The 15,698-nt window shown below is 38.6% G+C and overlaps 3 non-coding genes across 3 annotated transcripts; all 3 read right to left on the bottom strand.

The window, feature by feature from the left end:
- Positions 1-3,474: 3,474 nt before the first annotated feature.
- On the bottom strand, positions 3,475-3,547 carry TRNAA-AGC (transfer RNA alanine (anticodon AGC)). Its single transcript has one exon. It is a non-coding gene; the product is annotated as a tRNA-Ala (tRNA).
- A 6,482-nt stretch (positions 3,548-10,029) lies between these two features.
- TRNAA-AGC (transfer RNA alanine (anticodon AGC)) lies at positions 10,030-10,102 on the bottom strand. Its single transcript has one exon. It is a non-coding gene; the product is annotated as a tRNA-Ala (tRNA).
- A 1,887-nt stretch (positions 10,103-11,989) lies between these two features.
- On the bottom strand, positions 11,990-12,062 carry TRNAA-UGC (transfer RNA alanine (anticodon UGC)). Its single transcript has one exon. It is a non-coding gene; the product is annotated as a tRNA-Ala (tRNA).
- Positions 12,063-15,698: the final 3,636 nt, after the last annotated feature.

A 15,698-nucleotide genomic window follows, 5' to 3' on the forward strand; every position in this document is an offset into this window, starting at 1 on the left:
ATGAACCCACTATGATATCATCACGATGATGTCATAACGAACACATTATGATGTCATGATGATGTCATCACGGACCCATCATGATGTCATCATGATGATGTCATCACGAACCCATTATGATGTCATCATGATGATGTCATCACGAACCCATTATGATGTCATCATGATGATGTCATCACGAACCCATTATGATGCTGTTATCATGATCCCACTATGATTTCGTCATGATGATGTCATCATGAACCCATTGTAATGAAGTCACCACGAACCCATTATGATGTCATCATGATGATGTCATCATGAACCCATTATGATGTCATCATGAACCCTTTATGATGATGTCATCACGAACCCTTCATGATGTCGTCATGATAATGTCATCATAAACCCATTATGATGATGAAGTCATCATGAACCCATTATGATGTCATCATGATGATGTCATCATGAACCCATTGTGATGATGTCATCATGAACCCATTATGATATTGCCATGTCATGGAAACATGATGAAACAGGGAAACAGTGTATTTGCTTCATGTAATGTACCATTAAGCTTGCTGCTTGTACTGCTCTAATTACACATGAAACCAAGAAAACACTTAGAGAACACGGTCATTGAACCAACTACCCCTCGCATGCTAAGCGAGCACACCACCATTTGAACTAAATCCCCTTTGTATTCTACAGTTATTCGTGAAGTTGAAAAATCTGTGGGAAAGCATTGGGTCTATATAGTTTGTTTCCCTCCAATTTATTGCCAGCGTTAAGCACAACATTATTGAAAATTTATAAAGTATAAATAAAGTAACTGGAGAATGCGGGCATCGATCCCGCTACCTCTCGCATGCTAAGCGAGCGTTCTACCATTTGAGCTAATTCCCCTACATAGAGTGGCTTGTTTTAGGTGAAACAGGGAAACAGTGTATTTGCTGCATGTAATGTACTGATGGGCTTGCTGCATGTACTGTTCTAATTACACATGAAACCAAGAAAACACTTGAAAAGCACATGAAAAATCTGTGGGAAATCATAAGGTCTATATAGTTTGTTTCCCTCCAATTTATTGCCAGCATACGGTCTATATAGTTTGTTTCTCTCCAATTTATTGCCAGCGTTAAGCACAACATTATTGAAAATTTATAAAGTATAAATAAAGTAACTGGAGAATGCGGGCATTGATCCCACTACCTCTCGCATGCGAAGCGAGCGCTCTACCATTTGAGCTAATTCCCCTACACTGAGTCCATTGTTTTAGGTGAAACAGGGAAACAGTGTATTTGCTGCATGTAATGTACTGATGGGCTTACTGCATGTACTGCTCAAATTACACATGAAACCAAGAAAACACTTGAAAAGCACATGTAAAATCTGTGGGAAAGCATAAGGTCTATATAGTTTGTTTCCCTCCAATTTATTGCCAGCGTGTCATCATGAACCCATTATGGTGATGAAGACATCACGAACCCATTATGATGTCATCATGATGTCATCATGAACCCATTATGATGATGTCATCATGAACCCATTATGATGTTGTCATGATGATGTTATCCTGAACCCATTATGATGTCATCATGAACCCATTGTGATGATGTAATCATGAACCTATTATGATGTCATCATGAACCCATTATGATGTCATCATGAACCCATTATGATGATGAAGTCATCACGAACCCATTATGATGTCATCATGATGATGTCATCATGAACCTATTGTGATGATGTCATCATGAACCCATTATGATGTCATCACGATGATGTCATCACGAACACATTATGATGTCATCATGATGATGTCATCATGAACCCATTATGATGTCATCATGATGATGTCATCATGAACCGATTATGATGTCATCATGAACCCTTTATGATGATGAAGTCATCACGAACCCATTATGATGTCATCATGATGATGTCATCATGAACCTATTGTGATGATGTCATCATGAACCCACTATGATATCATCACGATGATGTCATCACGAACACATTATGATGTCATGATGATGTCATCACGGACCCATTATGATGTCATCATGATGATGTCATCACGAACCCATTATGATGTCATCATGATGATGTCATCACGAACCCATTATGATGTCATCATGATGATGTCATCACGAACCCATTATGATGCTGTAATCATGATCCCACTATGATTTCGTCATGATGATGTCATCATGAACCCATTGTAATGAAGTCACCACGAACCCATTATGATGTCATCATGATGATGTCATCATGAACCCATTATGATGTCATCATGAACCCTTTATGATGATGTCATCACGAACCCTTCATGATGTCGTCATGATAATGTCATCATAAACCCATTATGATGATGAAGTCATCATGAACCCATTATGATGTCATCATGATGATGTCATCATGAACCCATTGTGATGATGTCATCATGAACCCATTATGATATTGCCATGATGATGTCAGGGAAACATGATGAAACAGGGAAACAGTGTATTTGCTTCATGTAATGTACCATTAAGCTTGCTGCTTGTACTGCTCTAATTACACATGAAACCAAGAAAACACTTAGAGAACACGGTCATTGAACCAACTACCCCTCGCATGCTAAGCGAGCACACCACCATTTGAACTAAATCCCCTTTGTATTCTACAGTTATTCGTGAAGTTGAAAAATCTGTGGGAAAGCATAGGGTCTATATAGTTTGTTTCCCTCCAATTTATTGCCAGCGTTAAGCACAACATTATTGAAAATTTATAAAGTATAAATAAAGTAACTAGAGAATGCGGGCATCGATCCCGCTACCTCTCGCATGCTAAGCGAGCGTTCTACCATTTGAGCTAATTCCCCTACATAGAGTGGCATGTTTTAGGTGAAACAGGGAAACAGTGTATTTGCTGCATGTAATGTACTGATGGGCTTGCTGCATGTACTGTTCTAATTACACATGAAACCAAGAAAACACTTGAAAAGCACATGAAAAATCTGTGGGAAATCATAAGGTCTATATAGTTTGTTTCCCTCCAATTTATTGCCAGCATACGGTCTATATAGTTTGTTTCCCTCCAATTTATTGCCAGCGTTAAGCACAACATTATTGAAAATTTATAAAGTATAAATAAAGTAACTGGAGAATGCGGGCATTGATCCCACTACCTCTCGCATGCGAAGCGAGCGCTCTACCATTTGAGCTAATTCCCCTACACTGAGTCCATTGTTTTAGGTGAAACAGGGAAACAGTGTGTTTGCTGCATGTAATGTACTGATGGGCTTACTGCATGTACTGCTCAAATTACACATGAAACCAAGAAAACACTTGAAAAGCACATGTAAAATCTGTGGGAAAGCATAAGGTCTATATAGTTTGTTTCCCTCCAATTTATTGCCAGCATACGGTCTATATAGTTTGTTTCCCTCCAATTTATTGCCAGCGTTAAGCACAACATTATTGAAAATTTATAAAGTATAAATAAAGTAACTGGAGAATGCGGGCATCGATCCCGCTACCTCTCGCATGCTAAGCGAGCGCTCTACCATTTGAGCTAATTCCCCTACATTGAGTCCATTGCTTTTGGTGAAACAGGGAAACAGTGTATTTGCTGCATGCAATGTACTGATGGGCTTACTGCATGTACTGCCCAAATTACACATGAAACCAAGAAAACACTTGAAAAGCACATGTAAAATCTGTGGGAAAGCATAAGGTCTATATAGTTTGTTTCCCTCCAATTTATTGCCAGCGTGTCATCATGAACCCATTATGGTGATGAAGACATCACGAACCCATTATGATGTCATCATGATGTCATCATGAACCCATTATGATGATGTCATCATGAACCCATTATGATGTTGTCATGATGATGTTATCCTGAACCCATTATGATGTCATCATGAACCCATTGTGATGATGCCATTATGAACCTATTATGATGTCATCATGAACCCATTATGATGTCATCATGAACCCATTATGATGATGAAGTCATCACGAACCCATTATGATGTCATCATGATGATGTCATCATGAACCTATTGTGATGATGTCATCATGAACCCATTATGATGTCATCACGATGATGTCATCACGAACACATTATGATGTCATCATGATGATGTCATCATGAACCCATTATGATGTCATCATGATGATGTCATCATGAACCCATTATGATGTCATCATGAACCCTTTATGATGATGAAGTCATCACGAACCCATTATGATGTCATCATGATGATGTCATCATGAACCTATTGTGATGATGTCATCATGAACCCACTATGATATCATCACGATGATGTCATCACGAACACATTATGATGTCATGATGATGTCATCACGGACCCATTATGATGTCATCATGATGATGTCATCACGAACCCATTATGATGTCATCATGATGATGTCATCACGAACCCATTATGATGTCATCATGATGATGTCATCACGAACCCATTATGATGCTGTTATCATGATCCCACTATGATTTCGTCATGATGATGTCATCATGAACCCATTGTAATGAAGTCACCACGAACCCATTATGATGTCATCATGATGATGTCATCATGAACCCATTATGATGTCATCATGAACCCTTTATGATGATGTCATCACGAACCCTTCATGATGTCGTCATGATAATGTCATCATAAACCCATTATGATGATGAAGTCATCATGAACCCATTATGATGTCATCATGATGATGTCATCATGAACCCATTGTGATGATGTCATCATGAACCCATTATGATATTGCCATGATGATGTCAGGGAAACATGATGAAACAGGGAAACAGTGTATTTGCTTCATGTAATGTACCATTAAGCTTGCTGCTTGTACTGCTCTAATTACACATGAAACCAAGAAAACACTTAGAGAACACGGTCATTGAACCAACTACCCCTCGCATGCTAAGCGAGCACACCACCATTTGAACTTAATCCCCTTTGTATTCTACAGTTATTCGTGAAGTTGAAAAATCTGTGGGAAAGCATAGGGTCTATATAGTTTGTTTCCCTCCAATTTATTGCCAGCGTTAAGCACAACATTATTGAAAATTTATAAAGTATAAATAAAGTAACTGGAGAATGCGGGCATCGATCCCGCTACCTCTCGCATGCTAAGCGAGCGTTCTACCATTTGAGCTAATTCCCCTACGTAGAGTGGCGTGTTTTAGGTGAAACAGGGAAACAGTGTATTTGCTGCATGTAATGTACTGATGGGCTTGCTGCATGTACTGTTCTAATTACACATGAAACCAAGAAAACACTTGAAAAGCACATGAAAAATCTGTGGGAAATCATAAGGTCTATATAGTTTGTTTCCCTCCAATTTATTGCCAGCATACGGTCTATATAGTTTGTTTCCCTCCAATTTATTGCCAGCGTTAAGCACAACATTATTGAAAATTTATAAAGTATAAATAAAGTAACTGGAGAATGCGGGCATTGATCCCACTACCTCTCGCATGCGAAGCGAGCGCTCTACCATTTGAGCTAATTCCCCTACACTGAGTCCATTGTTTTAGGTGAAACAGGGAAACAGTGTATTTGCTGCATGTAATGTACTGATGGGCTTACTGCATGTACTGCTCAAATTACACATGAAACCAAGAAAACACTTGAAAAGCACATGTAAAATCTGTGGGAAAGCATAAGGTCTATATAGTTTGTTTCCCTCCAATTTATTGCCAGCGTGTCATCATGAACCCATTATGGTGATGAAGACATCACGAACCCATTATGATGTCATCATGATGTCATCATGAACCCATTATGATGATGTCATCATGAACCCATTATGATGTTGTCATGATGATGTTATCCTGAACCCATTATGATGTCATCATGAACCCATTGTGATGATGTCATCATGAACCTATTATGATGTCATCATGAACCCATTATGATGTCATCATGAACCCATTATGATGATGAAGTCATCACGAACCCATTATGATGTCATCATGATGATGTCATCATGAACCTATTGTGATGATGTCATCATGAACCCATTATGATGTCATCACGATGATGTCATCACGAACACATTATGATGTCATCATGATGATGTCATCATGAACCCATTATGATGTCATCATGATGATGTCATCATGAACCCATTATGATGTCATCATGAACCCTTTATGATGATGAAGTCATCACGAACCCATTATGATGTCATCATGATGATGTCATCATGAACCTATTGTGATGATGTCATCATGAACCCACTATGATATCATCACGATGATGTCATCACGAACACATTATGATGTCATGATGATGTCATCACGGACCCATTATGATGTCATCATGATGATGTCATCACGAACCCATTATGATGTCATCATGATGATGTCATCACGAACCCATTATGATGTCATCATGACGATGTCATCACGAACCCATTATGATGCTGTAATCATGATCCCACTATGATTTCGTCATGATGATGTCATCATGAACCCATTGTAATAAAGTCACCACAAACTCATTATGATGTCATCATGATGATGTCATCATGAACCCATTATGATGTCATCATGAACCCTTTATGATGATGTCATCACGAACCCTTCATGATGTCGTCATGATAATGTCATCATAAACCCATTATGATGATGAAGTCATCATGAACCCATTATGATGTCATCATGATGATGTCATCATGAACCAATTGTGATGATGTCATCATGAACCCATTATGATCTTGCCATGATGATGTCAGGGAAACATGATGAAACAGGGAAACAGTGTATTTGCTTCATGTAATGTACCATTAAGCTTGCTGCTTGTACTGCTCTAATTACACATGAAACCAAGAAAACACTTAGAGAACACGGTCATTGAACCAACTACCCCTCGCATGCTAAGCGAGCACACCACCATTTGAACTAAATTCCCTTTGTATTCTACAGTTATTCGTGAAGTTGAAAAATCTGTGGGAAAGCATAGGGTCTATATAGTTTGTTTCCCTCCAATTTATAGCCAGCGTTCAGCACAACATTATTGAAAATGTATGAAGTATAAATAAAGTAACTGGAGAATGCGGGCATCGATCCCGCTACCTCTCGCATGCAAAGCGAGCGCTCTACTGTTTGAGCTAATTCCCCTACATAGAGTGGCCTTTTTTAGGTGAAACAGGGAAACAGTGTATTTGCTGCATGTAATGTACTGATGGGCTTGCTGCATGTACTGTTCTAATTACACATGAAACCAAGAAAACACTTGAAAAGCACATGAAAAATCTGTGGGAAATCATAAGGTCTATATAGTTTGTTTCCCTCCAATTTATTGCCAGCATACGGTCTATATAGTTTGTTTCTCTCCAATTTATTGCCAGCGTTAAGCACAACATTATTGAAAATTTATAAATTATAAATAAAGTAACTGGAGAATGCGGGCATCGATCCCGCTACCTCTCGCATGCTAAGCGAGCGCTCTACCATTTGAGCTAAGTCCCCTACACTGAGTCCATTGTTTTAGGTGAAACAGGGAAACAGTGTATTTGCTGCATGCAATGTACTGATGGGCTTACTGCATGTACTGCCCAAATTACACATGAAACCAAGAAAACACTTGAAAAGCACATGTAAAATCTGTGGGAAAGCATAAGGTCTATATAGTTTGTTTCCCTCCAATTTATTGCCAGCGTGTCATCATGAACCCATTATGGTGATGAAGACATCACGAACCCATTATGATGTCATCATGATGTCATCATGAACCCATTATGATGATGTCATCATGAACCCATTATGATGTTGTCATGATGATGTTATCCTGAACCCATTATGATGTCATCATGAACCCATTGTGATGATGCCATTATGAACCTATTATGATGTCATCATGAACCCATTATGATGTCATCATGAACCCATTATGATGATGAAGTCATCACGAACCCATTATGATGTCATCATGATGATGTCATCATGAACCTATTGTGATACTGTCATCATGAACCCATTATGATGTCATCACGATGATGTCATCACGAACACATTATGATGTCATCATGATGATGTCATCATGAACCCATTATGATGTCATCATGATGATGTCATCATGAACCGATTATGATGTCATCATGAACCCTTTATGATGATGAAGTCATCACGAACCCATTATGATGTCATCATGATGATGTCATCATGAACCTATTGTGATGATGTCATCATGAACCCACTATGATATCATCACGATGATGTCATCACGAACCCATTATGATGTCATCATGATGATGTCATCACGAACCCATTATGATGTCATCATGATGATGTCATCACGAACCCATTATGATGCTGTAATCATGATCCCACTATGATTTCGTCATGATGATGTCATCATGAACCCATTGAAATGAAGTCACCACGAACCCATTATGATGTCATCATGATGATGTCATCATGAACCCATTATGATGTCATCATGAACCCTTTATGATGATGTCATCACGAACCCTTCATGATGTCGTCATGATAATGTCATCATAAACCCATTATGATGATGAAGTCATCATGAACCCATTATGATGTCATCATGATGATGTCATCATGAACCCATTGTGATGATGTCATCATGAACCCATTATGATCTTGCCATGATGATGTCAGGGAAACATGATGAAACAGGGAAACAGTGTATTTGCTTCATGTAATGTACCATTAAGCTTGCTGCTTGTACTGCTCTAATTACACATGAAACCAAGAAAACACTTAGAGAACACGGTCATTGAACCAACTACCCCTCGCATGCTAAGCGAGCACACCACCATTTGAACTAAATTCCCTTTGTATTCTACAGTTATTCGTGAAGTTGAAAAATCTGTGGGAAAGCATAGGGTCTATATAGTTTGTTTCCCTCCAATTTATAGCCAGCGTTCAGCACAACATTATTGAAAATTTATGAAGTATAAATAAAGCAACTGGAGAATGCGGGCATCGATCCCGCTACCTCTCGCATGCAAAGCGAGCGCTCTACCGTTTGAGCTAGTTCCCCTACATAGAGAGGCATGTTTTAGGTGAAACAGGGAAACAGTGTATTTGCTGCATGTAATGTACTGATGGGCTTGCTGCATGTACTGTTCTAATTACACATGAAACCAAGAAAACACTTGAAAAGCACATGAAAAATCTGTGGGAAATCATAAGGTCTATATAGTTTGTTTCCCTCCAATTTATTGCCAGCATACGGTCTATATAGTTTGTTTCCCTCCAATTTATTGCCAGCGTTAAGCACAACATTATTGAAAATTTATAAAGTATAAATAAAGTAACTGGAGAATGCGGGCATCGATCCCGCTACCTCTCGCATGCTAAGCGAGCGCTCTGCCATTTGAGCTAATTCCCCTACATAGTGTGGCATGTTTTAGGTGAAACAGGGAAACAGTGTATTTGCTGCATGTAATGTACTGATGGGCTTGCTGCATGTACTGTTCTAATTACACATGAAACCAAGAAAACACTTGAAAAGCACATGAAAAATCTGTGGGAAATCATAAGGTCTATATAGTTTGTTTCCCTCCAATTTATTGCCAGCATACGGTCTATATAGTTTGTTTCCCTCCAATTTATTGCCATCATAAGGTCTATATGATTTGTTTCCCTCCAATTTATTGCCAGTGTTAAGCACAACATTATTGAAAATTTATAAAGTATAAATAAAGTAACTGGAGAATGCGGGCATCGATCCTGCTACCTCTCGCATGCTAAGCGAGCGCTCTACCATTTGAGCTAATTCCCCTACATAGTGTGGCATGTTTTAGGTGAAACAGGGAAACAGTGTATTTGCTGCATGTAATGTACTGATGGGCTTGCTGCATGTACTGTTCTAATTACACATGAAACCAAGAAAACACTTGAAAAGCACATGAAAAATCTGTGGGAAATCATAAGGTCTATATAGTTTGTTTCCCTCCAATTTATTGCCAGCATACGGTCTATATAGTTTGTTTCCCTCCAATTTATTGCCAGCGTTAAGCACAACATTATTGAAAATTTATAAAGTATAAATAAAGTAACTGGAGAATGCGGGCATCGATCCCGCTACCTCTCGCATGCTAAGCGAGCGCTCTACCATTTGAGCTAATTCCCCTACATAGTGTGGCATGTTTTAGGTGAAACAGGGAAACAGTGTATTTGCTGCATGTAATGTACTGATGGGCTTGCTGCATGTACTGTTCTAATTACACATGAAACCAAGAAAACACTTGAAAAGCACATGAAAAATCTGTGGGAAATCATAAGGTCTATATAGTTTGTTTCCCTCCAATTTATTGCCAGCATACGGTCTATATAGTTTGTTTCCCTCCAATTTATTGCCAGCGTTAAGCACAACATTATTGAAAATTTATAAAGTATAAATAAAGTAACTGGAGAATGCGGGCATCGATCCCGCTACCTCTCGCATGCTAAGCGAGCGCTCTACCATTTGAGCTAAGTCCCCTACACTGAGTCCATTGTTTTAGGTGAAACAGGGAAACAGTGTATTTGCTGCATGCAATGTACTGATGGGCTTACTGCATGTACTGCCCAAATTACACATGAAACCAAGAAAACACTTGAAAAGCACATGTAAAATCTGTGGGAAAGCATAAGGTCTATATAGTTTGTTTCCCTCCAATTTATTGCCAGCGTGTCATCATGAACCCATTATGGTGATGAAGACATCACGAACCCATTATGATGTCATCATGATGTCATCATGAACCCATTATGATGATGTCATCATGAACCCATTATGATGTTGTCATGATGATGTTATCCTGAACCCATTATGATGTCATCATGAACCCATTGTGATGATGCCATTATGAACCTATTATGATGTCATCATGAACCCATTATGATGTCATCATGAACCCATTATGATGATGAAGTCATCACGAACCCATTATGATGTCATCATGATGATGTCATCATGAACCTATTGTGATGATGTCATCATGAACCCATTATGATGTCATCACGATGATGTCATCACGAACACATTATGATGTCATCATGATGATGTCATCATGAACCCATTATGATGTCATCATGATGATGTCATCATGAACCGATTATGATGTCATCATGAACCCTTTATGATGATGAAGTCATCACGAACCCATTATGATGTCATCATGATGATGTCATCATGAACCTATTGTGATGATGTCATCATGAACCCACTATGATATCATCACGATGATGTCATCACGAACACATTATGATGTCATGATGATGTCATCACGGACCCATTATGATGTCATCATGATGATGTCATCACGAACCCATTATGATGTCATCATGATGATGTCATCACGAACCCATTATGATGTCATCATGACGATGTCATCACGAACCCATTATGATGCTGTAATCATGATCCCACTATGATTTCGTCATGATGATGTCATCATGAACCCATTGTAATAAAGTCACCACGAACTCATTATGATGTCATCATGATGATGTCATCATGAACCCATTATGATGTCATCATGAACCCTTTATGATGATGTCATCACGAACCCTTCATGATGTCGTCATGATAATGTCATCATAAACCCATTATGATGATGAAGTCATCATGAACCCATTATGATGTCATCATGATGATGTCATCATGAACCAATTGTGATGATGTCATCATGAACCCATTATGATCTTGCCATGATGATGTCAGGGAAACATGATGAAACAGGGAAACAGTGTATTTGCTTCATGTAATGTACCATTAAGCTTGCTGCTTGTACTGCTCTAATTACACATGAAACCAAGAAAACACTTAGAGAACACGGTCATTGAACCAACTACCCCTCGCATGCTAAGCGAGCACACCACCATTTGAACTAAATTCCCTTTGTATTCTACAGTTATTCGTGAAGTTGAAAAATCTGTGGGAAAGCATAGGGTCTATATAGTTTGTTTCCCTCCAATTTATAGCCAGCGTTCAGCACAACATTATTGAAAATTTATGAAGTATAAATAAAGTAACTGGAGAATGCGGGCATCGATCCCGCTACCTCTCGCATGCAAAGCGAGCGCTCTACCGTTTGAGCTAATTCCCCTACATAGAGTGGCCTGTTTTAGGTGAAACAGGGAAACAGTGTATTTGCTGCATGTAATGTACTGATGGGCTTGCTGCATGTACTGTTCTAATTACACATGAAACCAAGAAAACACTTGAAAAGCACATGAAAAATCTGTGGGAAATCATAAGGTCTATATAGTTTGTTTCCCTCCAATTTATTGCCAGCATACAGTCTATATAGTTTGTTTCCCTCCAATTTATTGCCAGCGTTAAGCACAACATTATTGAAAATTTATAAAGTATAAATAAAGCAACTGGAGAACGCGGGCATCGATCCCGCTACCTCTCGCATGCAAAGCGAGCGCTCTACCGTTTGAGCTAATTCCCCTACACTGAGTTCATTGTTTTAGATGAAACAGGGAAACAGTGTATTTGCTGCATGCAATGTACTGATGGGCTTACTGCATGTACTGCCCAAATTACACATGAAACCAAGAAAACACTTGAAAAGCACATGTAAAATCTGTGGGAAAGCATAAGGTCTATATAGTTTGTTTCCCTCCAATTTATTGCCAGCGTGTCATCATGAACCCATTATGGTGATGAAGACATCACGAACCCATTATGATGTCATCATGATGTCATCATGAACCCATTATGATGATGTCATCATGAACCCATTATGATGTTGTCATGATGATGTTATCCTGAACCCATTATGATGTCATCATGAACCCATTGTGATGATGTCATCATGAACCTATTATGATGTCATCATGAACCCATTATGATGTCATCATGAACCCATTATGATGATGAAGTCATCACGAACCCATTATGATGTCATCATGATGATGTCATCATGAACCTATTGTGATGATGTCATCATGAACCCATTATGATGTCATCACGATGATGTCATCACGAACACATTATGATGTCATCATGATGATGTCATCATGAACCCATTATGATGTCATCATGATGATGTCATCATGAACCCATTATGATGTCATCATGAACCCTTTATGATGATGAAGTCATCACGAACCCATTATGATGTCATCATGATGATGTCATCATGAACCTATTGTGATGATGTCATCATGAACCCACTATGATATCATCACGATGATGTCATCACGAACACATTATGATGTCATGATGATGTCATCACGGACCCATTATGATGTCATCATGATGATGTCATCACGAACCCATTATGATGTCATCATGATGATGTCATCACGAACCCATTATGATGTCATCATGACGATGTCATCACGAACCCATTATGATGCTGTAATCATGATCCCACTATGATTTCGTCATGATGATGTCATCATGAACCCATTGTAATAAAGTCACCACGAACTCATTATGATGTCATCATGATGATGTCATCATGAACCCATTATGATGTCATCATGAACCCTTTATGATGATGTCATCACGAACCCTTCATGATGTCGTCATGATAATGTCATCATAAACCCATTATGATGATGAAGTCATCATGAACCCATTATGATGTCATCATGATGATGTCATCATGAACCAATTGTGATGATGTCATCATGAACCCATTATGATCTTGCCATGATGATGTCAGGGAAACATGATGAAACAGGGAAACAGTGTATTTGCTTCATGTAATGTACCATTAAGCTTGCTGCTTGTACTGCTCTAATTACACATGAAACCAAGAAAACACTTAGAGAACACGGTCATTGAACCAACTACCCCTCGCATGCTAAGCGAGCACACCACCATTTGAACTAAATTCCCTTTGTATTCTACAGTTATTCGTGAAGTTGAAAAATCTGTGGGAAAGCATAGGGTCTATATAGTTTGTTTCCCTCCAATTTATTGCCAGCGTGTCATCATGAACCCATTATGGTGATGAAGACATCACGAACCCATTATGATGTCATCATGATGTCATCATGAACCCATTATGATGATGTCATCATGAACCCATTATGATGTTGTCATGATGATGTTATCCTGAACCCATTATGATGTCATCATGAACCCATTGTGATGATGCCATTATGAACCTATTATGATGTCATCATGAACCCATTATGATGTCATCATGAACCCATTATGATGATGAAGTCATCACGAACCCATTATGATGTCATCATGATGATGTCATCATGAACCTATTGTGATGATGTCATCATGAACCCATTATGATGTCATCACGATGATGTCATCACGAACACATTATGATGTCATCATGATGATGTCATCATGAACCCATTATGATGTCATCATGATGATGTCATCATGAACCCATTATGATGTCATCATGAACCCTTTATGATGATGAAGTCATCACGAACCCATTATGATGTCATCATGATGATGTCATCATGAACCTATTGTGATGATGTCATCATGAACCCACTATGATATCATCACGATGATGTCATCACGAACACATTATGATGTCATGATGATGTCATCACGGACCCATTATGATGTCATCATGATGATGTCATCACGAACCCATTATGATGTCATCATGATGATGTCATCACGAACCCATTATGATGTCATCATGACGATGTCATCACGAACCCATTATGATGCTGTAATCATGATCCCACTATGATTTCGTCATGATGATGTCATCATGAACCCATTGTAATAAAGTCACCACGAACTCATTATGATGTCATCATGATGATGTCATCATGAACCCATTATGATGTCATCATGAACCCTTTATGATGATGTCATCACGAACCCTTCATGATGTCGTCATGATAATGTCATCATAAACCCATTATGATGATGAAGTCATCATGAACCCATTATGATGTCATCATGATGATGTCATCATGAACCAATTGTGATGATGTCATCATGAACCCATTATGATCTTGCCATGATGATGTCAGGGAAACATGATGAAACAGGGAAACAGTGTATTTGCTTCATGTAATGTACCATTAAGCTTGCTGCTTGTACTGCTCTAATTACACATGAAACCAAGAAAACACTTAGAGAACACGGTCATTGAACCAACTACCCCTCGCATGCTAAGCGAGCACACCACCATTTGAACTAAATTCCCTTTGTATTCTACAGTTATTCGTGAAGTTGAAAAATCTGTGGGAAAGCATAGGGTCTATATAGTTTGTTTCCCTCCAATTTATTGCCAGCGTGTCATCATGAACCCATTATGGTGATGAAGACATCACGAACCCATTATGATGTCATCATGATGTCATCATGAACCCATTATGATGATGTCATCATGAACCCATTATGATGTTGTCATGATGATGTTATCCTGAACCCATTATGATGTCATCATGAACCCATTGTGATGATGCCATTATGAACCTATTATGATGTCATCATGAACCCATTATGATGTCATCATGAACCCATTATGATGATGAAGTCATCACGAACCCATTATGATGTCATCATGATGATGTCATCATGAACCTATTGTGATGATGTCATCATGAACCCATTATGATGTCATCACGATGATGTCATCACGAACACATTATGATGTCATCATGATGATGTCATCATGAACCCATTATGATGTCATCATGATGATGTCATCATGAACCCATTATGATGTCATCATGAACCCTTTATGATGATGAAGTCATCACGAACCCATTATGATGTCATCATGATG

This window comes from Spea bombifrons, chromosome 5 (assembly GCF_027358695.1).
Source record: "Spea bombifrons isolate aSpeBom1 chromosome 5, aSpeBom1.2.pri, whole genome shotgun sequence".
NCBI classification, from domain to species: Eukaryota; Metazoa; Chordata; class Amphibia; order Anura; family Pelobatidae; genus Spea; species Spea bombifrons.